Consider the following 27,737-nt stretch of genomic DNA (forward strand, 5'->3'; position numbering starts at 1 on the left):
CAGAGAGTCGACAGGTGCTTAAGTTTTTCCCTTTATTTGAAGTTTCAGACAGCGACAACTCTATCCGTCTCATCAGGCATCTTAGCACCGTGAAAACTGTATTGAGATGTATACACAACATTTAACAATCTAATTCACGCAAATACAAACTTCAATAAACACAAACATAGCCATACATCTAATACATAAATTGTATATATGTACCTCATAACTATTCGCTCTCAACTAGCAGAACTAACTTTTGTATTGGTCTTTCTATAACTGAGGGTTTAGTTGAAGAATTCTGTTTAAGTGATCTCTGTTCACCCACTTGTACTTTAACTCTTGGCTAAATGACTGCTTTTGGACAAGCCTTATTAAAACTTTGGCTGCACTCTCACGCTCCTTAACAGTCACAACATCTGTAAGACACCTTTGTTCTAAACGCAGTCTTAATTCTTGCCACTACCTTGAGTGTTGTCCAAGATGAAAATCTAGACAGGCGATCAAACATATCTGTACACTCTGTCACATTTAATGCAAATGCTTTAACAACCTTAACCTCTGGGTCACCAACCAAGAGGTCATTTGATGAACAAGGTTCAAGTTGAATTTTTTTCCTTCCACAACAACTCGGGACCTGATAACCAGTTGGTTGATAGAATCTCTGATGCACGAAGTCCCCGAGAAGCATGATCAGCTGGGTTTTCTGCTGTATCAACATAATGCCACTGGCTTGAATTAGTATTCTCCCTTATTAACTGGACACGATTGGCCACGAACATGTGAAATCTCCGTGCTTCATTGTTGATGTATGCTAAGGTAACTTGTGAATCTGTCCAGAAGAACTCTTCATCAATCTTCATGTTCAACTCTGATTTCAGCAAAACACTCAGTCGAGCCGCAATCACAGCAGCTGAAAGTTCTAACCGGGGAATACTCATGACCTTTGATGGCGCAACTCTAGCCTTAGCCATGACAAAACTGCAATGGACTTTGTTGTGGTCAATCTTGTATCGAAGGTAAGAACAAGCACCATATCCCACACTACTAGCGTCTGAAAAGTGGTGTAATTCAACACTCACATTCTTGCCAAAGTGTGGTGGATAGTAACATCTGGAAATTAAGACCTCTCTCAGCCCTTCAAGGCCTGTCTTCCATTCCTCCCACTGTGGACACAAGTCATCAGGAAGTGGATCGTCCCATCCAATGCTCCTGCGACACAGCTCCTGAAGGACACACTTTCCACTTAAAATGAAAGGGGCCACAAACCCTAACGGGTCATACAAGGAAGCTATGACTGAAAGAATGCCACGGCGAGTGTCAGGCTTATCTTTCAAGTTCACATTAAAGCTGAAATGGTCACTTTCAATTAGCCACTGAATGCCCAGTGCATGCTCTACTGAAGCTGAATCTTGACTAAGGTCAAGGCATTCAACACTTGTCGCTCTTTCAGATGGATCCACACAACTAAGAACTTCTTTCTCATTTGAGTTGAATTTATGGAGCCTTAAGCCTCCCTGTTTACACAACTGCTGTGCTTCAATAATCAACTCCAAAGCTTCTTTGATTGAAGGAACACTTACTAGCCCATCATCAACATAAAAACTGTTCGCCAGAAAAGCTGCTGCAGAAGGATAAAGTGACTTGTATCGCTGTGCCATGCTCCCACCATAGAAACCTCAGATAACTGCGATTCTCAGGTGTCACGAAAAATTGGTGAAACATTCTTTCAATATCGCAGATAATAGCTACCGCCTCCTTTCTAAAACGGCAGAGAACTCCCACCAAAGAATTAATCAGGTCCGGGCCTGACAATAAGGTGTCATTCAAAGATATGCCATGAAATTTAGCTGAGCAATCAAAGACAACTCTCAGCTTACCAGGTTTCTTAGAATGGTATACACCATGGTGAGGTATATACCAAAAGACCTCTCCCACTGCTGCCTCTGGCACCGGCTCTGCATCACCTTTATTAATCACATCTTCCATAAAGGCCTTATAATGATCATGAAACTGCTGATTATCCTTTAACTTTCTCTTCAAATGCTGAAGCCGAATTGTAGCCAGTTTCCTATTATTTGGCAGTAAAGGAGAATTATGACCTTTAAACGGAAGAGGCATCTCTAAATGGCCATCTGCTCTCTGTCGAATGGTTTTACTAAGAAGCTGAATAAAGCGCACATCATCTTGGGAGACAAGTTTGCCCTCAGCATTTCTCTCACTAAAATCCGACTCCAGGACTATCAAGATGTCTGCAGCGGGTGGAACAGCAATTTCTTTCACTCCGACTCTGTGCACAAACCTTTGGCCTCCTTGTCTATCCAGATGGGGATTTACTGCTCCTATGATACTCCATCCCAGCTTGGTCTTCTGTGCGAATGGCTCATTTCCATGGCCAGTGATGACTTCAAGGGGCGCCAAAGCTGAAGGGCAGTCATATCCAATTAACAATCCCACATCACAATCTTGAAAAGATGGCAACTCATTTGCAAGATGTTTAAGATGAGACCACTGTAAAGCTGTAGCTGAAGTTGGTATGCAGGATTTATCAACAGGAATAAAATCACGTGTATATGCTTGCCGTAATGGAAAATAATTTCCATTATGGAAACTCCTAACTTGCAAATCACCCACACTTTGACTAGCTATAATGGTATTTACAGCAGTCATTGTGCTGAGCTTTAACTGCAGTGGTTGAGTGACCACTTTCAGCTCTCTAACAAGATCTTCCAAGACAAAAGTTGAATCACTCTGTGTATCAAGCAGAGCATATGTAAGAATTTCCTTTTCAGGTTCTTTCACAGATGACAAGAAGACAGGGACAATACTTGAAGTAGCAGATGCCTCTCGAATCACCGCATGAGAGTTGACCTTATGGACTTCCTGAGTCATTTGCCCTTCGGCAAAGGTAGAATCTTCCATCATAGATTCCCCAGGTTTCCTTTTTCTCTCTTCATGCAAACAGGTTGGATGGCGACGACCACACACCCCACAGGCATGCCTTGTCCTACAGTCTTTAGAGATATGACCTTTACGTAAACATCCAAAACAAAGATGACTGATATATAAATGCCCTTTTTTCTCCCATAGGCTGAGCAGCAAAGACTGGGCACTTAGCAATACCATGCAACTCACTCTTGCAGATGAAGCATGATAACCGTGGCCTAGATACTGACACACTTTCTGAGATCTTTAATGTATGATCTCTTGATTGGGCACTTGTGCTAAAAGCCTTTGCCCTTTTAGATGATTTCTCATCTGCTGTTCTAGAACTTAAAAGGAAAGGAGAGATGATAGGGTTACAGGCTATACGAGCTTCCTTTAACACAAACTCTGTGAAGCAGCTGAAGGCTGGATATGCTCCTGTTCAGTTCTTCTACAACAATCCTACTCCATTTTCATACAATCCAATCTGGCAATTTTTCCAAAAGTTTATGATTTTCCTCACAATCATTCAAAATGGCCAATCCTTTAACATGAGGCATAGCTTCCACGCAGCCTTTTAAGAAATCTGCAAAATCTCTTAATGCAAAAGAATCATTTGAACTAGTCTTAGGCCATTTCATAAGCTTATCTCGAAAAGCTTTCTGTATAACAAATGGATTTCCATAACGGTCCTCTAAAACAGCCCAAGCACCCTCATATGCATCTTCAGAGCTCCGGTAAAAGAACCCTTCTACAGCCTTGCGTGCCTCTCCTACAAGATATCCTTTCAAATAAAGCATCTTCTCACTGGCAGGAATACATTTCCTGCCGATTAAGATTTGGAAAGACATCTTAAAGTCAACAAACTTCAAAGGATCACCAGCAAACACAGTTGGTTCTGGAACAGGAAGACGATTTAAACTTAGTGCACTTGCAATTGCTCCAGCCAAGCTGGCTGTTGAACTCTGAGGCAATGCTTGTGGTCTACTCAAATCCGCAGTTGTAGTGGTTCTAGCAACAGGAACTGTCTCACAAAACTCTCCCACTTCATTCTCCACTTCACCTTCAAACTTGTTATGCATTCGAACCCGCGCTGCAGCCACCTTAACATCCATATCTGCTTGCATCATTTTCAACCTTGTTTTCTCCTCTTCTAACTTCAGCTCGCTTCTGTTTCATTTCAATCATCATCTGTGACTCATGAAATTTCCATTCACTTTCCAGTTTACAGAGTTTAATCTGTTGAACTTGTATCTCCTGCATAGACTTTGCTTGTTCTAAGTTGGCTACGAGATCTGCTTCTGCATCTACTTGCTTACTAGAAGCAGCAACATTAGCAACAGACCCATTATCAAACCCTTCCAACCCTTCTGAGACGACAGTTTCAGTATTTGTTCCACCAAAAATGGATTTATATTCCTCTCTATTTAAAGTAATTCGTACTCTTTCCTTTTCAACCTCTGCTTCAAAGACACCATGAGCAAAGCTTACTTCCAATCGTTTACTCACTAAATCACATATTTCTGTTGTCAGTACATTACAAACATCCAATTTTTTCATAATATCTGGAGTATTAATAAAATTACGTTGGAGTGGTTCATAATTCTGATTTACACGGTCATATCCACTTTGAATGTATTGATTTATTTTATCAAGGTCTTCCTTTGAACAGAATTTCTTAAGACTTTTCCTACATTCTTTCGCTATCTGCTTCCACGATTCATAAGCTTTCAAGAAAGCCTTTACATGCCTTTTAGCTCCTTCTTCACGCATCTGCTTGCCTCGTTCAGTAAGTCGCCTCTCACGAGAACCAGAAACTATTTCTTGCGTGCTTAAGGATTTTTCTCCTCCTACTGAAAGTTCTTCAGATAGGTCCCTCTCATCAGTGGATTTACCCTTTCCTTCTAACACTGACATCTTTAATTTAAGACTTCTAACGATGTGATTTGTAATTATTTTTAAGTGATAAACAAAACTGAAAGTGAGCTATGCCTTTCTACCCATATGAAAAAAAACTGTATGATTCATATACAGCAACCATATATTTTTCTTACTTAATTCAGCCAGAATTGCCTTCTGTGTTTCATACAAGTCCAATATATGTCCTATACAAAATCAGACCGGTTATGGCCACTTTCATATTAAAAACCACACATTAAACATGTAATGGAATTTTTGGGTCATATATGAAAACTGCATAAAATATTATATGAATTTTACATGAAAACAATATGTAAAGGTATATGGTATTACTAAAAGAATACAGAAACTTACTAATTTTCATATACAAATCATTTAAAGTTCTTATATTAAATCATATGCTAGTCTAATTGAAGTCATATAGGATTTATTTACATTCTGTGTAATTTGTTTAGAGGTATTTCATATTGTTTTAATAGGGAAACTGTGTGCCTGCTCTTCAAGCTTTATACACTGTAAAAAAAAATCTCGTAAAAAAACGGTCAAATGACTGGCAGCAGCGGCTGCCAAACAAAAACTGTAAAATTACAGTAAAATGTTTTATTTCAAATGAGCTGCAAAAACATTAAATTTACAAAAAATGTCCGTTATTCTTTTACATAAAACACTTATTTTACAGTTTTTCTTAATATTATTATGATCAAATACCTTAATTAAAAGGGCAATTCCAAAAATTCAACAAATAAATACTGTTATTTTATTGTTTTTCTTAATATTATTGTGATCAAATACCTTACTTAAAAGGGCAATTCCAAAAGTTCAGCAGATAAATACTGTTATTTTACAGCTTTTCTTAATAGTATTATGATCAAATACCTTGATTAAAAGGGCAGTTCTATAAGTTCAGAAGAGAAATACTGTTATTTTATGCTTTTTCTTAATATTATTGTGATCAAATACCTTAATTAAAAGGGCAGTGTCAAAAGTTCAACAGTTAAATATTGCTATTTTACAGATATCTCCTAAATTCTTGCAACAAATCACCTTCAATAAAATGACCACACCGGAAGTTCAGCAGAGAAATACATTTATTTTACAGGTTTTTTTTTTTACAAATATATTATCAAGCACCTTCAATAAAGCAAAAAAATATCTGTAAAAAATATCAGATGACTGGCAGCAATGGCTGCCAAACAAAAACCATAAAATTAAAGTAAAATATAGTAATTCGAATTAAGTGAAAAAACTTAAATTAAGTGAAGTGTTAAAGGAAAATGGCATGTTTTAAAAAAAAATTAGCCAATTTGCAGTCAACCTCAGAGTTAGATAAGAGGGTGCATACCCTTCTCTTAGCTGTGTTTGCAATGCATTTCTAGTGAATTATGCTAGGCAAATGGTGTCAGACTGGGCATTGCAAAAAGAGAGAAGAGAAGCATGTGCACCCTCTTATGTAACTCTGGGGTTGACTGCAAATGAGCAAATCAAAAAGCTGGTGTTTTCCTTTAAGCTTAAGACTAAACACTTATTTTAGAAGACGAAACCGATAAAACCATAGAGAATTATAACAGTGCAATACAAGTATGCCTATGGCACTAAATACAATGCAAAGATTCAGTTTTGTAGAATTAGGCCTACAGTATGGTATAGACCTATAGTTTTTAAACATGGTGATCAACTGTGGGAGTGGTTGGGAGGGTCCACTGCAAATGCCCCCCGCAACATTATTCAAAGTTTAAAAGTTTAAAGTTTGCTTCTTACTGTACCTCCCTGTCAGTTGGACCACCAAAATGCAATACAAGTCCGGGACAATGTTGCAGAGGTGTAGCTTGCACAATTTTTTTTTTAATAATGTTGCAAGCCCTCCTGACCAAACATACAGTGAAATCGTGAAAGGTGACAGTACATTGTACCCCATAAAGAGTTATCCTCTTCTAAACTGGCAGCAGTCCACTGGATCCTTGGTGCATCAAGGAGAGGTGGGGTGGGAGAGAGAAGACAAGAACATTAAAATTTAACATTCAAAAGAATAGGTTAACTAGGATTCAAAGGTTAAAGAAAAAAAAACAGTAGAAAGTGTTTCTATTTTGAGGTGAAGAGATGGGTCTCACCCAGAGGTTGAGTACTCTGTGACTGAGACTTTTTATACTCAACTGGGTGGTGGAAATGAAATCTTGGTCTGGATTTGTACTCTTTGGACCTGAAATCTCCATCTCTGGTCTCACCTAATACATGTCAGGACATGATAAAAATCATCTGGTGCTTACCTGGTTCTAAAATATATCTAACCACAAGTGCACAAAAATGTAGATTCCACCATTCATTATTTATTAAAAAAAAATAAACACAAAGCCAAAATGGATAAGACATGGAAGCACACCCTTGCTGCTTCCACAGGATTTAAATGGTTAAGCAACCGGACAGGGCTCCAGAGTGTAACTATATGCACATCTATGAGGCCAGAGTTATTTAAAAAATATATATATATATTTTTAAAATAGCTGGCTGTGTACACAGTCTTAAAGGGAACTCTGACATGATGAAACCTATAGCCTTGTTTTTAGAAGTCTTTGTGCATCATCTATAGCCAAAAAATAATAATAAAAAAGAAAAGAATTGGTTCAATACTGACCGAGCTGTTGTGACGGACGCCCCTTTGTACTGGTGGAATTTCCACAGTCCCAGCTGAACAGCACATGGAGATGACCAGTCAGCGTAAATATATATGAAGATTAAGGACACAGGAGTCTGCATTTGGTCCACCCTCTCAGTCCACTGCTTTATTCTGGCTGTATGCAGTTGTGAACATGCAAAGGGGATATAGTAAGAGGCATCACGCCACCTTCAAAGCGCAAATATGCGTTAAACATTCAACATGACAAAAATAGTTAAGCAAATATATAGCGGTCAGGGCTTCAGTTCTCCATACTGAGCATACTTAAATTCTCCAGTGTGTTCAGTACAATCTTATACAATAAAAACAATAATAAATTGATTAAAAAAAATAAAAATAACATCCTGTGATCGTATAAGTGAGATACGCACCTGAATACAATTGCGAACATGCAAAGGGAAGAAGTCAGAGTCCCTACGTCTTCTCTGCTGTGTGAGGTAACAGAATCATGTGAATACTTTCGTGCATTTACAAAATGTGAACATTTTAGTACAGTTCGTGCATTTAACTATACACAACATATAGTGTTAGAGAAATTTGTACTGAATTCACGTTTTCAGTTTTCATTAAAAGGCACTGAAGTTCTTACCATGGAAATGCTGTTGGTCCAGGTTGTGCAGCGTACGTTACTCGCTGTCAAATGCTTAAGAGGAGCGGCTGTTCAAAATGAAGATCAGTGGCGCGATTTGAAAAGTGCGCCAAGGCTGCGGGCTGTGCACTGAGCTAGAAGCGGTTGGGCTGCTGTGCGCATGCGCGCAGACAGTTGGCTTAGATTTTGAAGCATTGACCCAGAGCTATGATAGCCTGATAGTGTTTTAAGCAATAATCAGTGCAAGTTCACACTTCATGTTAACTAATTAAAAGTTCAGTTCATCCAGAAAAATATAATAAACTCACGTTCATACTTTACCATTTTAAGTGAGCGCTAACTCATTTTTTTTGCCGGTTTCAACTAAGGTTTTTTATGCCAATATTATGTAATAGCTCTCTTTAGTGCATATAAAGAATAGCAACCTATACATTTTACATAGACACACCCACAATATGCAAAAGTTATTAAAAGAAAAAAAAGTGATGATGTGGTCTCATTTTTTTAGATTGTGGTGGGGTGCACTAACATGCATGGATGCTGAGTATATCAGTCCTCTATATTTACTAATTCATGCTTTTGGAAGACATGGAGCTGATGATGTACATAAACGTGAGGGGCTGCTGCTGCCTTATGGAGTAAGATCGCTGTCAAAAATAACTCGTAAAAATGTACGTCAAATGTACGTTTCACAAGCGTAAATAACGCTTGCGCCTCTGAAAATTACGCTTGCTTCTGAAATTTACGCTTGCGCTTCTGAAAATTACGCTTGCTTCTGAAATTTACGCTTGCGCTTCTGAAAATTACGCTTGCTTCTGAAATTTACGCTTCTGAAAATTACGCTTGCTTCTGAAATTTACGCTTCTGAAAATTACGCTTGCTTCTGAAATTTACGCTTGCTTCTGAAATTTACGCTTGCGCTTCTGAAAATTACGAGTGGATTCTCAAGCCTGAACAACCTGTCAAAAAACGTCTTTGGACGTACAAGGCATTCTCTATCGAGGAAGAAACAATCGATTTTTGTTACTACGCATGTGCCGCAAAGCTGGAAAGATGGAGAACCAACCCAACCCGCCGAATTCACAGGTATTTCTATTAGTTTACTTGTTGTTGCACAACACTTTTTCTCGGTGTACATGCAGAATGTAACAAAATTAAGGTAAAGTATGTTATACTTTATTCGTACTAATTATAGTTGGTTATTATTTATTATGCAGAAGTATGTCACTGCTGCTGTCTAGTAATGTGTCAGGCTAAGCTGTTAATAGTCTCATGTATATGAGATGGACATTTAAGTACACAGTGTTATTTTCTGATAAATAATAAAGAGTTTACTGTAGCTATGGCTAACAGTTATAATTTTGTTTTCATAAGAATAAGATTTTTCATACAGCTTAGGGTTCAGTGAGCACAAACCACTTCACGGGCATGTAGTAGTTATTAAGTTTTGTTGATATTTGTTTATGTATATATATATATATATATATATATATATATATATATATAGACATTCCAGGTCTCTGTATACTCTCCAAAATACACATTTCTGCAATGACAGAAATTAAGACAGTCACAACATATTGTAGCGGCTAGAGGACTAGGACTATTTAATGTTTATTATAGGGCAGTCCTCCCACCCCTTTTCAGCCAATCTCGGGGGGTTTGGAGATAGCGGGAATGTGGGGTACCTGCGGAGTGGATAAAAGGAAAAGTAGCGGGCTCCGCACAACCTTATATATACTGGGGAACATTAAGTGTTGCTGTTCTTTTTCTGTTGGATCCTGTTCTTTTGCGAGTTTGGTGTGGGCTGCGGCCGTACAGGGTACATTAAAGTGCTCTTTTGAGTTACGTATGTTGTCTGGTCATTACAATATTATAATAAATAATAACCAACTATAATTAGTACGAATAAAATATAACATACTTTACCTTAATTTTGTTACATTCTGCATGTACACCGAGAAAAAGTGTTGTGCAACAACAAGTAAACTAATAGAAATACCTGTGAATTCGGCGGGTTGGGTTGGTTCTCCATCTTTCCAGCTTTGCGGCACATGCGTAGTAACAAAAATCGATTGTTTCTTCCTCGATAGAGAATGCCTTGTACGTCCAAAGACGTTTTTTGACAGGTTGTTCAGGCTTGAGAATCCACTCGTAATTTTCAGAAGCGCAAGCGTAAATTTCAGAAGCAAGCGTAAATTTCAGAAGCAAGCGTAATTTTCAGAAGCGCAAGCGTAAATTTCAGAAGCAAGCGTAATTTTCAGAAGCGCAAGCGTAAATTTCAGAAGCAAGCGTAATTTTCAGAGGCGCAAGCGTTATTTACGCTTGTGAAACGTACATTTGACGTACATTTTTACGAGTTATTTTTGACAGCGATCTTACTCCATACTGCCTCACCTGTGCAATTCCATTCTGGATAATCTTTTTAAAAGTAATTTAAAAAAACATTGGACTTAGAAGTTAAATGTCAAAGTAATGTAAAACTAATAGGATTTACCTCAAAATTACAAAGAGAAATGCTCAATTTCTAGTATGGTCATAAATCTTTAAATTATGAATTGCTTTTTAAATTACAATTAAATGTTGTGATTTTACATAAATTTGTACGTAATTTGAGAAAATGGGAAACATACAGGTATAAATTAAACAGTATTTTTCCTTTTAAAAATGTGAAATACGTGTAATTTTTCATTACTTGCGTTATGCGTAAAATAAAGGTTGGTTTATTAATTCAGGGATAATTTCTGCAATTTTACGGAGTTTTGCAGAAAGCTTTTAAAAAAGAGAAACTACTGTAAAAAAATTTCTGTAAAATTACTTTTTTTTTTACAGTGTATGTTTCCACCTAATTGCTTATATTACAGCAATAATATTTTTATAACTCTACATGATTTCAGTCAATATTACAATAGACATTTTTGTATATTATGTGCAAATTTGAAATCTAAAAAATATAAATTAAGTATGTATGTGTCACGTAGAGCAGGCGAGCCGGGAAGCAGGCGAGCAGAGCCGGTAATACGCACAAAACGGGGTTTATTACGGGATACGGGCAGACATCGAACAGCAGACATGACAATACAATGACGGATCTGACGAGACGTACTCAGACGCGGACTAAATACACAGGAAAGATCAAACGAAACAAGGCACAGGTGTTGACAATCCGGGAACGAGGTGGGCGTGGCAACAAAAAGTGTTGTGTGATCCACAATTATTGTCTGAGATGGACTGCCTGAGAGAAGAAACTGTTGCTGCGCCTGGCCGCGTTCTGCACTGTCGACCAGACGGCAACAGTTCAAAGAGGGAAACTGGGTAAACTGTTTTATACACCTCTCAAAAGATGTGGCTGGCATTCATATTAAATTAGCATTCTTTCCCTATATTTTTACATCTTGAAAATCTATAAGGCTTTAGTCAAATGCTGGACATATATAACATATATGATTGTTAATACACAAATATTATGCATTTTGTATATGTGGTTTTTGCAACATATAAGTCCCTTACGGTATTCTGTTGGAACATATAAGAATCACAGATGTTTTTAACAAAACTTTTCCATATGGGTATTGCCCTCAAACATTAGAGCATCAAGGATAAAGGTACAATAGGTCCATCACGAATAGATACTTATTTAAACCACACTCAATAATTTATACCAATGCTTGCTTAATTTACTAGAAGGCTTATATTAACCATGTAATTTCACCCATAAACAATTTGCATTTAAAATAAGCTTTTAAACATTCGTTTCACATTAAACATTTCACATTAAACATTACAAACATTTTAAATCTTAAACATTTAACTCAAACTTCATTCACAAACAAAACAAAATGGGCGACTCAGATGTAGCGTCAGGTTTTCACTGTTGCAGCCCCTTGGGTCCCAGAGAGTCTCGACATGTGCTTAAGTTTTTCCCTTTATTTGAAGTTTCAGACAGCGACAACTCTATCCGTCTCGTCAGGCATCTTAGCACCGTGAAAACTGTTTTGAGACGTATACACAACATTTAACAATCTAATTCACGCAAATACAAACTTCAATAAACACAAACATAGCCATACATTTAATACATAAATACAAATTACGATCATAAATATAAAAAACGTACCTTGCTGCGCTCCCCAAGGAATGCAAATATATTGATATAACAGTCCTTTTCTTTATACAAACAAAGTACAAATTAAGCCTCCAATACAAACAAGCAGCTTCCCTCATTTACGTCTTTAAACTACCTTTAAAGGGACCTCCTTTTATGCAAACTACGGGATCACCCGCAGGACAAAATTCAAAAGCACAGGTACGCTCACATAAATTCACATACAACCATACTAAACACATACAGAATAAAATATTCATACGTGAATTAGAAAATGAATTAAACATATATATATAATTTTACCAAAGCAAAATAACTAGAAAGGAAAACACATACAGGGACACTCGCGGTCCGTTACATACCTAAAGCTATGGAGCCGTGGGAAGTGGTGAGCAGTGTTGGTAATGGGCCATACGCTGTACGAAACAAGCTAGGCTGGACTGTGAATGGACCTTGGAGGGAGTCCTGCATTCATGCAGACAAGAGAAAGCCAGTGAAGACAACGGCAAACTGCATATCAGTGAGCAGTTTAGAGAACCTGTGGCTACAACAGTTCAAGGTGGATTTTCCAGAAGGTGGAAAACATGATGAAGTGGAAATGTCTAGAGAGGACCATCAGTTTATGGACATGGTCATGGAATCTGCTGAACTGATTGACGGTCGCTACTCCTTATGTCTACCCCTCAAAAACAGATTGGTCAACATGCCAAATAATCACCCAGTTGCTGAGCAACGAGCACACAACTTAAAGCGGAAATTTCTCAGGAATGACTGCTTTAGACAGTAGTATACAGACTTTATGGACGACCTGATTAAAAGGGGCTATGCAGTAAAATTGTCCAATGATAAACTGACACACAAAGAAGGAAAAGTGTGGTATATACCACACCATGCTGTATACCACCCCGTCAAGCAGAAATTAAGAGTTAGGATGCTGCACAGTCGAACACATCAGGGCACATCCCTGAATGATCAACTTCTTCAGGGTCCAAACTTGACAAGCAGTCTGATTGGCGTCGTGATCTGATTCAGACAAGAGCCTGTTGCAATCATGGCGGACGTGGAAGTAATGTTCCACCAGGTAAAGGTGCCTGAAGAAGACTCTGACTTACTCAGGTTCCTCTGGTGGACGGGCGGTGACTGCAGTCAAGCTTTGACTGAGCACAAGATGACTGTGCACTTGTTTGGGGCCACATCCTCACCCAGTTGCACCAGTTTCGCCTTGAGGAGGTGTGCTGATGATCAGAGTGGGCAGTTCAGAGCTGAAGTGGTTCAGACAGTCTTACAGAATTTTTATGTTGATGACTGTCTCAAGTCTGTTGCTACAGAGGAGGCAGCCATATTAATGTGTCAGGATCTTATGCAAATCTGTGCTAATGGAGGCTTCCGTCTCAACAAATGGGTGAGCAACCGACGTAAAGTGCTCGATTCAATCCCCAGGTCTGAAATGGCTACAGAAATGAAACCCTTAGATCTGGATCATGACGAATTTCCTCTGGAGAGGGCCCTCGGTCTCAATTGGTGTGTTGAGTCAGACACATTAAAATTCAAGATCACCATTAGAGATCACCCATTCACAAGAAGAGGTCTTCTTTCAGTCATTGGATCAGTCTATGACCCATTAGGCATCTTGTCACCTGCAGTATTGCCAGCAAAGACTATCCTGCAAGAATTGTGCAGATTGAAGATTGGATGGGACGACGACTTACCTGAGCATGTGAAGAAGCGATGGTTTGACTGGTTAGCCAGTCTTCCTGCTTTGGAACACTTCTCAGTTGCAAGATGTCTCAAGCCTGGAGAATTTGGAAGTTGCAAATTCACGCAATTACATCACTTTGCGGACGCGAGTGAGAATGCTTACGGCTACATTCTCCTGCGCAACGTGAATAATGGGATGCATTGTGCATTTGTGATGGGCAAGTCCAGAGTAGCGCCTCTCAGGCCTCCTACCATTCCCCACATGGAATTGACCGCTGCTACCGTTGCCGTTAAGATGGATGGCGTCCTGAGAAGAGAGCTACAATTGGATCTTGCAAAATCAATTTTTTGGACTGACAGTACGGTGGTACTCCGGTATCTCCAGAATAAGACCACACGTTTCCACACTTTTGTGGCAAACAGAGTTTCAGCTATTCTGAAGAGCTCTGATGTGGATCAGTGGAGACATTTCAGCACAGACAAGAATCCGGCTGACTGCACCCCTAGAGGGCAAAGAGTGGAAGAATTCATGAAGAACACTACTTGCGTTGGGCAGTCCTGTAGAGTGTTGGCCCAGTACTCCATTGAGCCACACGGAAATCACTTCAGATGATCCTGAGATCAAAAGGGTCACAGTAAATCGAATAGAAGTGGGAGAAACCATTACTCCATTCAAGAGACTGATCAATTAAAACTGCAAACGTAAGTCAAGGGGAAGAATTTTTTTTGGATCCTGGAACATGCGTCAGCCACAAGACTCCTCTTCTTTTTTAAATTAGCTTCGGAAATACCCTACAAACACAATATTCCACTTTCGCAATATAATTAACCCTTTTCCCACAATGCACTGACTTTAAATTTCAACCTAAAAATCTATTCCTTTGAAACAATGCACTCTCAAATCGTCTGACATTTAGTTAATTAAAACAAATGAAAATAGCATTGGAAACCAGTATATGGAACACAAACCAAGAATGACATAAAGTGTCCTTCCTACTTGTCCACTGTGAGGAGTCTGCGTTTGCTGGGCGGGGATCTTCAGTCGCGGTTCCTGTGGGGTTCGCTCGCCATCGTAGAAAAAAACGTACGTGCTCCAAGGGAAAAAAACCCGTGTTTTACAGCATCCCCATGATTCTACTAAACACATGTGACACTAATCCAAGTATTATACAAACCAAGAATTATTACTTAGAGATGCTGTGATGTGGAAAATCTTTATTCACTTGATTATTTCCCCACAGGTGCTGACAGTGTGTCCACAGTGAGCAGGGTGTCTGCATGGAGAGGAGGATCTGTCACCATCCCATGTTTCTATGGTGACAGATATAAAACTCATGTGAAATACTGGTGCAGAGGGTATTATAGGGATTCATGTACTCCAATAGTACACAGTGACTCTCCACAGGAGGGTAAAGTATCAATCAGAGATGATCCTGACCAGCGAGTCTTCACTGTGACCATCAACTATCTGACAACTGGAGATTCTGGTTATTACACATGTGGTGTGAAGATTGATGGACGTCCAGAAGCTGGTATTTGGGTTGAAATGTTAGTCACTGATGGTAAGATGTCTGTCATAAATATGTAGAAGTTACACAAATCTAAGCCAGAAAAGGGGCTATTTTTATGCTTATTGTGAAGCTACTTAACTGATTTATCTTTTCATAAACTGTTTTCCCAAAACAGTAGTACTTAGTAAGACCAACATGTAATCAAAATAAGTTTTAATATTTCTGCAAAGTTTAGTACTGAAACCTACAGTGGACTGGTTCTGACTCTTTATTAATATGTGTATAAATGGTGTAAGACGGAGTGAGAGTTAATCAGCCTGGTAATATTCATACTGTCCCTGCAGGTGTGTCCACAGTGAAAAGGGTGTCTGTACAGAGAGGAGGATCTGTCACCATCCCATGTTTCTATGGTGACAGGTATAAAACTCATGTGAAATACTGGTGCAGAGGGAGAGAATGGAGGTCATGTACTCCCATAGTACACAGTGACTCTCCACAGGAGGGTAACGTGTCAATCAGAGATGATCCTGACCAGCGAGTCTTCACTGTGACCATCAACAATCTGACACTTGGGGACTCTGCTTACTACTGGTGTGGTGTGGAGATCAGTGGAGCTTTAGATGTTGAAGATCAGGTTTACCTGTCAGTCACTGGAGGTAAGATGTCTGTACTACAGACTGTAGCCAATGTGATGCACAGTATGTAACATGTCATTCAGTCAGAAAGGATGGATATTAACACATACTGAAGGAGAAAAATGTAAATATTTTAAAACATTGTTTATATAGAACAGGTTAAACATTTCAATTTTATTCAGTATGATAAATTAGACCTGTAACAGTGTCAATTTAAATGGGCTAATTCAGGGGGTTAAATATGATAGCAATATGTTAATAAATGTCTGTGTTAGACAAGCATTAAAATAAATTGATTTTCACTAGTTCGTATTTATAAATATTTTATTACTGTGTAAATATCACAGTGTTTGTTCCTAATCTGTGTTCAGGTTCCCCAGAGCTGTCAGTGGACAAACAGGAGGTGACAGGTGTGGAAGGAGACAGTGTCAGTGTTCAGTGTCGCTATGGAAACAGTGGCAGTCTGAAGCTGTGGTGTAAGATCGGGGGCTCCTGTGCATCAGAGAGATCTGTGAGTTTGGATGGGAGGCCTGTCCTGATCAGGGATGACAGAGTAAATAAAGTCTTCAGTGTGACAATGGGGGGACTGGAGAGGAAGGACACTGGCTGGTACTGGTGTGCTGACAGAGACCATCAGATCCCAGTTCATATTACTGTCAATCAGACAACTACAACCACAACCAGCACTGAAGGTAAGTAACTCATTTAAATCTGGCTGTGAATCATTTATGCTTCATTATAAATAGATAAATGCTAAATGACCCAAAGAGTTTCACTCATGTTTTTTTGTTGGATCATCTGGGGGGCGGAGGGGGACTGTGTTTACCAGAGTATTACCAACAGGCACCAGGGTGAACAAAGTAACTCAAATCAGAGAAAAACTAAAGAGTATGAATTAAAATATCTCGGTTAATCCCTAAGAAATGTGATAAATTCCCGTATTTTTCAGCTGTAGCTGAATATGGTTATTTATAGGGATTACAGTTTCTAATCAGGTGACATGGTGGCCCAGTAGGTGGCGCTGTTGCTGCACACTTCCATGCTTAGGGGTATGAATCTGGCTTCTGCTCTGTCTGTGTGGAGTTTGCATGTTCTCCATGTGCTGTGTGGGTTTCCTCCCACAGTCCAAAGACATGCAGTCAGGCTAATTGGTGTCTCTAATAGAGAGTGTGTGTCTATGTGCCCTGTGACTGACTGGCATCCCGTCCAGGATGTACTCCATCCCTGTGCCCTGTCCTGCCTGGGATCGGCTCCAGGCCCCGCATCCCTGAACAGGAGGAGGGGTTAGAAGATAGATGGGTGGATGGCTGTAGTTTTATGTGTCTGTATGAATGTACTGAAAGATTAAATTACATATCAGCATTACCTCTAAGGGAGACATCCCATAATACATTTCTGATTACCTCATCAGGTACAAGTCCTGCTCTTTATAAAATAAATGAGTGTTTGATCTGTATGTTATACCTGGGAGCTGAACTGAGCCATCAGGATTCACTAGCTTATTGTTTATGATTTATCTGTATAATAATAATAAGAAATTCATAATTCCGGCATTTTTCTGCCTTGTGGGGATGAATCGTTACTAAAGCTGTCAGACTGGCTGATGTGTCTGTAGCTGGTTTCTAATCCCAGCAAAGGCCAGTGTTACAGCTGTACTCTGTAATATCCCATCCAGCTCCAAGTTACAGACCTGCCATCAGAAACTGGGTCTGATGGACCATAACATATTTCATAAATGGAGTCATGGAAATACAGTGGTACCTGAGAACTCAAACTTAATCCGTTCAGAACTCCGGATTGAATCCTAAAAAGTTCAAGTTCTGATTGAATTTTCCCCGTAAGAAATAATGGAAAACCAATTAATTGGTTCCTGACCCCAAAAAATTGCACCTAAATATGTGGGTTTTTTTTAGCATTTAAACGCAGAATGAACCAGATAAAATAAGAAGAGCATATACTGTACTAAACACATCTAAACACATTTATCAAAACAGTCATTTGTAAAGTAAGGAGACCTGCTCGTTCGATCCTCCTGTGTGCCACGCCCCCCTCGTGTTATTTCCCGATTGTGATCACCTGTTGCCTGTTGCTTCCTGCTTGTCTTATGTATTTAGTCGAGGTTCAGGTCTGTTTCCCCAGGCCTGTCATTAACGTGAGTTCGCCGTGTGCTTCCCTATGTCCTGTCAGCATTAATAAACCCCGTTTTACCCGTATTCACAATAGTGGTCCTAAAATTGAACCCTGCGGTACCCCACTATAAACGCAGGCCCACTGTGACATTGTGCCTCTAATAACTACTCGCTGCTTCCTGTCAGTTAACCAGTTTTCGATCCAAACTGCCACAGTTCCTAAAATCCCTGCAGCTTTGAGCTTTAGCAAGAGCTGTTTGTGGGCGGCAACATCAAAGGCCTTCTGGAAATCTAAGTAAATATCTAGTAGGCCTTTTTGTGATCAATTTCTCTTATAGCTTCCTCAAAGAACTCAAGGAGATTAGTTAAACAAGTTTTACCTCTCCATTAGTTAAACAAGATCTACCTCTCCTAAATCCATGTTGGCAATCCCTCAGAATGTTATTTGAATCCAGATAATCTACCATTTTCCCTTGGATTATTCCAGTTATGCAAGTTAAACTGATTGGCCTATAGTTTGCTGGATTACTTCTATCCCCTTTTTTGAATATGGGTGTCATATTAGCATGCTTCCTATCAGAAGGTTCCACACCAGTAGATAAGGATTTCTGAAATAGTAATGTTAAAGGTTGGCTAATAATATCCCTCATCTCTTTTAAATTAATAAGTAAGATGACATCAGTACCCTCCGATTCATTTATTTTGAGCTTAGCTAGGCTTTGTTCCACATCAGCCTCAGTTATACATACAGTATACTGGTCATAGACAACGCTGTATTTGTACTAAATACTAGTGGGATCAGAAAACACAGCAAATGGTTCATGAAGCTTCATTTGCCCATCACTATTTACCATAAAGATCTTTTTTTTTGGGATAATCTGTGGGGGGGGGGGGGAGCTGTGTTTACCAGGGTATTACTAACAAGTACCAGGGTGAATAAACTGCTTGAAATTAAAACAAAACTAAGGAGTATGAATTTGAATATCTCATTTAACCCCCAAGAATTTTAAATATTTATCATCTGTTGTTGAATAGGGTTATTTATTGGTATTATAATTTCTAAGCAGGTGACACAGTGGCCCAGTAGGTGGCGCTGTTGCTTCACACCGCCATGTTTAGGGGTTTGAATCTGGCGCCTGCTCTGTGTGTGTGGAGTCTGCATGTTCTCCATGTGCTATTTGGGTTTCCTCCCACAGTGCAAAGACATGCAGTCAGGCTAATTGGTGTCTCTAATAGAGAGAGTGTGTCTATGTGCCCTGTGACTGACTGGCATCCCGTCCAGGATGTACTCCATCCCTGTGCCCTGTCCTGCCTGGGATAGGCTCCAGGCCCCGCATCCCTGAACAGGATCAGGTGTTGAGCAGTGCAGCCATGAGGGAGCTGTTCCTGTGTCTTTGTGTTGTGGTTCTGATGAATCAGAACTGTCCCCCAGAGGAGAGAACTTGGAAGAGTTCATGGCCGGGGTGGGAGGGGTCGGGGATGATCTCACCAGGTCGCCTTTGTGTTCTTGAGGGTGAGGCTGCAGCCAATGAGCTTCTCTGCCACTCGGATGATGCCCTGCAGCCCCCGCATGTCTTATATAAATAGTTTAATATTAATTCTTGTGTCATTAGGAAAACAGTGATACTGAATGGGGAGTCTTGTGTTTACCGCTACATTAACAGCATGTACCACATCTACAATAACATAACCTGAATGTATTATTCTGCATTCAAGCAGCTAATCCACTGAATATTTCATTATTCTTATTTTACTTTCAGAAATTACTTTATCTTAGCAATCTTTACTTACTGACATATCAGTGTTCTTTCTTTTTTTAACTTATCCTTTCTCCTCTTTCCGCTACTCTCCTTTGGCACGTGGTGAAGATGGAGGGAATAATGAAAATCTGAGGTAAGCTTTCAGCAGCATTTACAGTAGTGTGGGGGTCCAGCTATCAACATTTACTTGGTCACACAGAAATGGGAAACTGCCATCATATTTATGAGAATAAGAATATTATTTTTTATTTTTTTGATAACTATAATGAACTTGAGATGTGCCCTGTGCTGCTGGTGATAAACTGCAGGCCTGTTTGGAAGATAGATGGATGGAATTTTTCAGAACCATGGAGCATGTCATGCAATAACCATAATAAAACTGCCAATTAAAATCCTCTTTGTTAATGTCTCCTGTTCCTAACATGTATCCTGTGTAATAGTACAGATATGGCTGAGCCGTGTTACTATAAACCATGTAAGACTTTACTGTTCAAATCCACCCTCTTATTCAGCTCCTTGGTCCAGCTGGCTCTGTACTGTATGTAGGACTGGGCTTATTGGTGCTGCTGTTGATGGTTATAATTCTGTCAGAGTAGATTCACTGCATTGTTCTTCAGGTTTAAATGTGATACGTGTGACTGACAGACACACTGATGTATTATATGTCTGACAGGTGGGAGCAGGTTCTGGATGCTGCACTGAAAGCTGGGACTGGTGTGTTTTATCTGATTTGCACCATCATCGCCATTGAGCTGCACTGGAGCTCCTGTAGAAAGAGGGGAACCAATCAGAGAGAAGCAGAGGGAGGGGCCAATACAACACATGGGTCTTAAGAAATTTTGATTAAAATATCTAAGCTCGTTAATCCTATTTAAATGATCATCAAACTCCTTCTATTTGTGTAAATAAATTAAACTTGAAGGTTGGATTGTGTAGTGGGGACTAGAGACCTACGCGGGACGGATTTTTCAGTCCCGCTCCCGCAAGATTCTGTCCCGCTCCCGCAAAAAATACATATTATTTTTTCCCGCTCCCGCCCGCAGTATTCAAGTTCTGTCCCGCTCCCGCCCGCAAAATTCCGCAGGTAAACATATAAGTAGTTTTATTTTTACCGCTTCTTCCCGCTACTCTGTTATTTGTTTCACTTGCTTCCCTTTTGAGTGTATATAAAAAAGAAACGGAAAATAAACAAATATGTTTCGTTTTATTTTAGTTTAATTAAATGGAATGATGAACATGGACGAGGAGCTTTTCAGGCCATCCCGTCCAAGAACCAGGCTGATTCCTTCTTGGGGTGTCCGGTTACGTCCCCCGGCACTCAGAGCGCGGCAATTGTAGTTTCTGTAGACGATTCGCCTGTAAATTGTTATTATTTTAATTTAGTCGTTCTTGTTGCTTTTGTGCAGTAGATAAATGAGTAGGCCTAATTGTTTTTAATAAATTAATTTTAAGATAAGTACATTTTGCGGGAGTCCCGCGATTAATTCTATTCTCCCGCAACCCGCACATACATGAGGACCTTACCGCCCGCACCCGCATTCACCCATCAAATCTTGTCCCGCGCCGCACTCGGTGCGTTGGGTCCCGCGGGTGCAGGTCTCTAGTGGGGACCTGAGCAACGACTGCTTTGTATTTTGCTGCCACCTACTGGTTCAGTTCACACTTTTGTCTTTCAATATGTTCGACTTCCACCTGGCCATTTTAACACTTCGCAACATCTAATAATAGGTCAGTCATGAAATTAACATTGAACCATATTACAATGCTTATTAATTCTATTTTTTTATTTCTTATTTAATAAACGCTTTATCATACATTTTATATTTTAATGGGGTTGGTAATTATTTAAAATTAAGATTTAAAATTAACTTGTCAGCAGCTGATACATATCAGATAAGGCAGAACAAAGGAAGTGTCAAAAATAAAAAGATATCATACACCAATTGGTCGAAATGAAATGAAAATATACTTGCATAATATACTGGTTTCTGGTTTAGCTCCCATTAAATGACAGTAAGTCGAACTGCTGTCTGTGGTGCTGACAACCTGGATCCTCAAATTTCGCATTACATTTATTTCAGTTGTAACCATCTTGTTTTTTTGGCAGGTCTGCTCTGTCAAGCCTACAGAGGAGAGGATAGAAAGGATTACAGTGGGTTACAGGTGAAATTAGCTCATTTTTATTTAAGAACCAAAAGGCTTTGGACAGTCAGATCATCTTTTGACAGTTTAAGATTAAGATTATGATTCTCTATATTGATCCTGGGGGAAGGTCTGGTACAGACAGCAGCAAGAAATAGTGCACAGATGAAAATACATTTAGTGTGTGGGAGCTGAGAAATACCTGGACCCCAGAAAAGCACAAACAGGAGAAGGAAAAGGAACCCAGTGTATTGTCAGCTTTTTGTTTCTCTGATCCTAGGGAGAGTCTGTCCCAATCCTGAGAGTCTCCACATGATTTTACACATCTCTTCTTACAGTTAATCTTTAGTTAGTCAAGAAATCCCTTCATTGGTCAGTCTGTGGCTATCTGACACACCCCTAACACACCCCCACCCGAAATACATAGTCTGATTGGTTCCCCTTCCTGAGGCACCAGCTAAGTGTCTGCCTAATGCGAAACCATGAGTCCCCGGTTACTACAAATCAATGTTTCTGTAGCCGATGATTGTTATATCTTGATTTAGAAATTATGCTGGTCTATGCTGTTGTTTTCAGAAACCCATGCTGATGTGCAGGGCAATGATGTTTCAAAATCTTTTTTACAAAATCCTGTAGTGACACTTTTAATATTTCTTTTAATGACATCAGGTTCAATTTACGGGCTGCTTGTAATCGACTTCCACCAGCCCCAAATAGAATATTCAGCCAGATAGTCTGAATTTGGGTCCTTTGTGTTCTCTGTCTGTTTAATAAAAGTTCTATATAGCACCTGCTCTTGTGTCTGAGTGTGTGTTCATCGTTAGGTAGCCAAGTCATGGTGGGGTGATCGTATTTGTCTCTGACAGCTGCCACTGTTAATGCTGCAGCAAAGTCTTATGCCAGTAGGACAAGTGTCCCTATTCATGATGCAGATGAATGACACAGGAAGCCAAGCAAGCTAAAGAATTTATTTTAAAATAAGTTCCACCTTGGCTGCACTTGCAGGTTATTTAAACATATTAATTTCCAAAAGTTTTGATCTGGATCGATGGATAGATCTTGCTCCCATTTTGAGGTTGGGAGGGAAATTGAGTCATCCATTTTTGACAATAACATACATTTTTGACGATAATTTGGGGCTAGAAAGATTTAAAAATTCTAGCAGCCATGGAGGTATTTCTAAGTTAAACTGATTAAGATTGAACCTTGCCTGAATAATGGACTTCAGTTGCTGGTACTCAAGAAATTTACTGTTGCTAATTCCGTATTTTGAGACTAGTTTGTCGAATGAAATAAATTTCCTGATTTGAATAACATGTTCAAGATTTCTAATCCCTTTATCATGCCATAAGGGAAAGTTCAATGTTATCTTTTTTTGGCAAATATCTGGATTGTTCCAAATGGGTGTTAATTTGCAGGGGATAAGTGGAGACCAAGATATTTTTAAAAATTCCCACCAGGCTATTAATGAGGTGTTAATACTAAGACTCTTAAAACATTTATAAAGCTTAATGGTAGGACTTATAAACGGCAGATCAGACAATTTTACTTCTCCGCAGATTGCTTGTTCTAAGTCCGACGAGATGCTTGAGTCTAGTGATTTAAACCAAGCCATAGAGGGTTTATTAGGGAACATTGAGAACAAGTAATTGATTTTAGGCAGGACCATCATTTTAATGGTGGCAACTCTTCCAATGAGTGATATAGGTAGAGATTTCCAACGCACAAGATCCTATTCCACCTTTTTTAACAAAGGAATAGGATTCATCTTTACTAGATCTGAGGGCCTGGTGGAAAAATGTATGCCTAAGTATCAGTGATGCGCGGGTTGACCCGAAATGAGCGGGTGCCCGCGGTCACCCGCGGTTACGAGTCATCCAAAAATATTTTTAATGATATTCGGGTCGCGGTCGGTCGGGGCGTTTGAAATAAAGATGCCAATTATTGTGAACATTTATTTATGGATATTGTAGCCTCAGTCTTTGGATTAGCCTACCTGTTTTTGTTCGTTTAAAATGCGTTGAAAAGACTTTATTAACATATTCTATGCCTGTATTTTGTGCTTGTGAGAGCTTCAATTGGGCATCCACGTGGCGAAATAGCCTAAGCCTACTAATACAAGTAGGTAATCCTTATTTACCTTTTGAATGTTGAGCGTTATTAATTGTTGAATAAATGCTGATGCGGGACAAAATTCCCGATTTCCCAACACGTTGAACTGAGCAATGCCATTGAATCATTTTAATAGGTTACTTTTAAACGCATATAGCTCAGTAATGTCAGTTTTATGTATTTTCTGAGAGTGGGTGGGATTTTGTTGGGAAAGTCGGGGGAGAGACGCACACTTCGATTAGACTGGATAAACACATGCAGCATCTTAATTAAGAAAATGAAATGAAATAAATGAATAAATCAAGCCTTTATTACATAACACTAGGCTATAAAAAAATGCGGGTCAGGAAGCGGGTCGGGTAAAATATATATATATATTTTTTTGCGGTCCGAGTTGCGGGCGGGTTATTGAAAACATCGGTCGGGTTCGGGTTGTTTATACATTGACCCGCGCATCACTGCTAAGTATCTAAGGTTACCTGACTGTAAAGGAGTAGTAGTTGTGTTTTGGAAACTACAATTCAAAGCAAAACTGTTGATTTGCTCCAGTTGACAGAGTAGTCTGATATAGATGAGAACTTATCTATAAGTGATATTGTCTTCAGAAGAGAGGTTGGTGAATTCCTAAGTAATACTTCATCTGTCACGATCCGCTCCGTCCGCTCCTAGTGTGTGCCACGCCCCCTCATTATCCACGTGTATTTCCCCGATTGTGCCCAGCTGTTTCCTATTTCTTTTGCCTTGTTCTCTGTATATCAGTCCACGTCTCCCCTTGTTCCCCAGATCGTGCATTGTATTGTTACGTGTTGTCCGTATTTTGCTCATTAAACCCTGCTTACCTGATGTCCTGGCTTGCGCTCCTGCTTCCCTGCTTGCCTCCGTCTCCGAGCGTGACAGAATGCACGATCTCCGTGAAAGCACAAAGCAGCAGTCCGAGCACCACCGGCTCGGGCTGCTGCAAGACTTTGTGTACTGGCGATCCCAGCCCGAGGTCCAGGAGGACCCCGTGGCCCGGCAGCTAGCCCAGAAGGGTGCGGACCTCCTGGCAAAGGAACGCCCGCCCGGGCAACAGTACCCACTCCAGAGGGCACGTAAATGCCTCCGCCGCCTACAGCTCCGGCTCACGGAGGTACGGGCGGAGCACGTTGCTTGGAGCCTGGGTGACGTGCCCGAAGCGGCTCCGCTTACCGCCGCGAGCGCCCCGAAGAAGCGGCTGGAGGAGACACCGCTCCTCTTCCTGGGCGCTTGTTCGCTGGTCCCTGCCTGTGAGTACGAGGGCTCACTGCCCGCCTGGGAGGACATCGCCGCTGCCCGCCTTGCCAGCTTCCCGCCTTGCCAGCTTCCGCGGAGAGCAGCCGCCTCCGTTGGCGGCGTACTTTTATCGGCCGGAGCGTCTGGGGCACGGCGGAATTCGTGCCGTAAGAGACGGCATTCCCCGGGTGCCCAAAGCCCGTAAAGGGAAGGCGCCTACGCGCTCGGCATCCCTCCTGCTAGCTCCGGACCTGCATGCTCCGGTTCTGCCCGCGGCTGCGCTGCCTGCTGCCGCCGCCGCTCTGCCCGCGGCTGCGCTGCCTGCTGCTGATGCCGCCTCTCTGCCCGCGGCTGCGCTGCCTGCTGCTGATGCCGCCGCTCTGCCCGCGGCTGCGCTGCCTGCTGCTGATGCCGCCGCTCTGCCCGCGGCACCGCCTGCTGCTGATGCCGCAATGCCAGCAGCACCGCCTGATCCGCCTGTCCTGCCTGATCCGCCTGTCCTGCTTGACCCGCCTGTCGTCCCTGCAGCTGCCACTACTCTGCCTGTCCTGCCGGCTCTTGACCTGCCCGTCTCGCCTGTCCTGCCGGCTCCTGAACTGCCTGTCCCGCCGGTCCTGCCGGCGCCTGAACTGCCTGAGGTGGCCGCGGTTGCGCCCCCTGCTGGCCATGTGCTGGCAGCGCCCGCTGTGGCGCTCCCTACTGGTCGCGTGCTGGCGGCGCCCGCCGAGGCGCCCCCTGTTGACTGGAGGCCCGAGCCGCCTGCCCAGGCGGCCCCTGCTGGTCGCACGCCTGCAGCTGCCTCCACTCTGCCTGAGGTGCCCGCCGAGGCGCCTCCTGCTGGCCACACGCCCGCGGCCCTGCCTGAGGCCGCCTCTCCAGTCCTGCCTGCGGCCCTGCCTGAGGCCGCCTCTCCAGTCCTGCCTGCGGCCCTGCCTGAGGCCGCCTCTCCAGTCCTGCCCGCGGCCCTGCCTGAGGCCGTCTCTCCGGTCCTGCCCGCGGCTCTGGCTGCCCCGCCTGCGGCCACGCCCGCGGCTCCGGCTGCCCCGCCTGTTGCCTCCTTAGAGGCCCTGACTCCCTCGTCCTTACCCCGGCAAGGCCAACGCCCCCCAGGACCCCGCCTGTCGGTGTCCCGTAAGGGACGGGGACATAGGCGTCGGGCCCGGGTCCCGCCCGCCCTGCCCCCTGGCTCGCCCGTTCGGCCCCTGGCTGTGGCTCGGTGGCTGCCTGCGGGTCCTCCGGCTCGGGGTCGGCGGTCCCCTCCGGGTCCCCCCCTGGATCCTCGGTGCCGGTCCTCGGTCCCGCCTCCGGCTCCATGTCGGTCGCCTCCGGGCCCCCCTGCTCCGGCTGGGCATCGGACGGCGCCTTCCCCGGCTTCGGCTGCGCCTCCGCCTGCCGCGGCTTCCCCCTCCTGCCTGCCTTCACTGGTGTTCCCTCCTGCTCCCTCCGTGTCCCCTCCGTCACTCCCTCGTCCCGTTCCCTTGGCCCCTGGGTGGTCCCCTCCTGCTCCCTCCTCCCTCTCCCCTGCGGCCCCTCCGGCCGCTGCCCGTCGCCCGCCTGGGCTCCCTCGGGCTCCCCTTTTTCCTCCTCCCTTTCCCTTTCTGCCTCCTGTCTCTGCTCCTCTGCCCTCTGTGTCTCCTCTGTTCACTCCTGGCCCCTTCGTGTCGCCTGTGGGTGTTCCCTCTGTGTCCCCCTTCTCTGTTTGCCTGTCTGCGTTTCCTGTTCTTTGTCGTGTCTTGTCGTTCTTCTGGTCCCTGTTCCTGTTTTGTTCCTCTGTCCTGTTTCCGGTCCCCGCCTTTGGTTGATGTTTGCTTTTTGTCTTCCAGGTCCTGTTTCCTGCCCCGTCTCGTCCGTCGCCTCCCCTCGGGCGCGCCCAGTGTGCGCGCCTTTGGGGGGGGGTTATGTCACGATCCGCTCCGTCCGCTCCTAGTGTGTGCCACACCCCCTCATTATCCACGTGTACTTCCCCGATTGTGCCCAGCTGTTTCCTATTTCTTTTGCCTTGTTCTCTGTGTATCAGTCCACGTCTCCCCTTGTTCCCCAGATCGTGCATTGTATTGTTACGTGTTGTCCGTATTTTGCTCATTAAACCCTGCTTACCTGACGTCCTGGCTTGCGCTCCTGCTTCCCTGCTTGCCTCCGTCTCCGAGCGTGACATCATCTGCATAAAGGCTTATTTTATGGTCTGTTTTTTTCTGTTTGAATTCCTTTAATATCTACATTTTCTCTAATTGTTGCTGCTAGTGGCTCAATGAAGATAACAAAAAGTGAGGGAGAGAGCGGGCAGCCCTGCCTGGTGCCCCTTTGCAA

General features: G+C 42.1%; 1 protein-coding gene and 1 long non-coding RNA gene across 3 annotated transcripts in view; one reads left to right on the forward strand and one right to left on the reverse strand.

Annotated features, from left to right (window-relative positions):
• LOC111844380 (uncharacterized) overlaps positions 1-27,737 on the forward strand; it is a 560,559-nt gene that overhangs the window by 309,536 nt on the left and 223,286 nt on the right. The window lies entirely within an intron of this gene.
• On the reverse strand, positions 6,222-8,678 carry LOC140588656 (uncharacterized). 2 transcript variants are annotated; one of them, XR_011989800.1, is made up of 5 exons: positions 8,088-8,678; positions 7,870-7,926; positions 7,457-7,613; positions 6,979-7,049; positions 6,222-6,784 (listed from the first exon to the last, which is right to left on the reverse strand). It is a non-coding gene; the product is annotated as an uncharacterized lncRNA (long non-coding RNA). The 2 variants fall into 2 exon arrangements; XR_011989801.1 differs by having other exon boundaries at positions 6,936-7,049.

Source organism: Paramormyrops kingsleyae, chromosome 4, assembly GCF_048594095.1.
Source record: "Paramormyrops kingsleyae isolate MSU_618 chromosome 4, PKINGS_0.4, whole genome shotgun sequence".
NCBI lineage: Eukaryota > Metazoa > Chordata > Actinopteri > Osteoglossiformes > Mormyridae > Paramormyrops > Paramormyrops kingsleyae.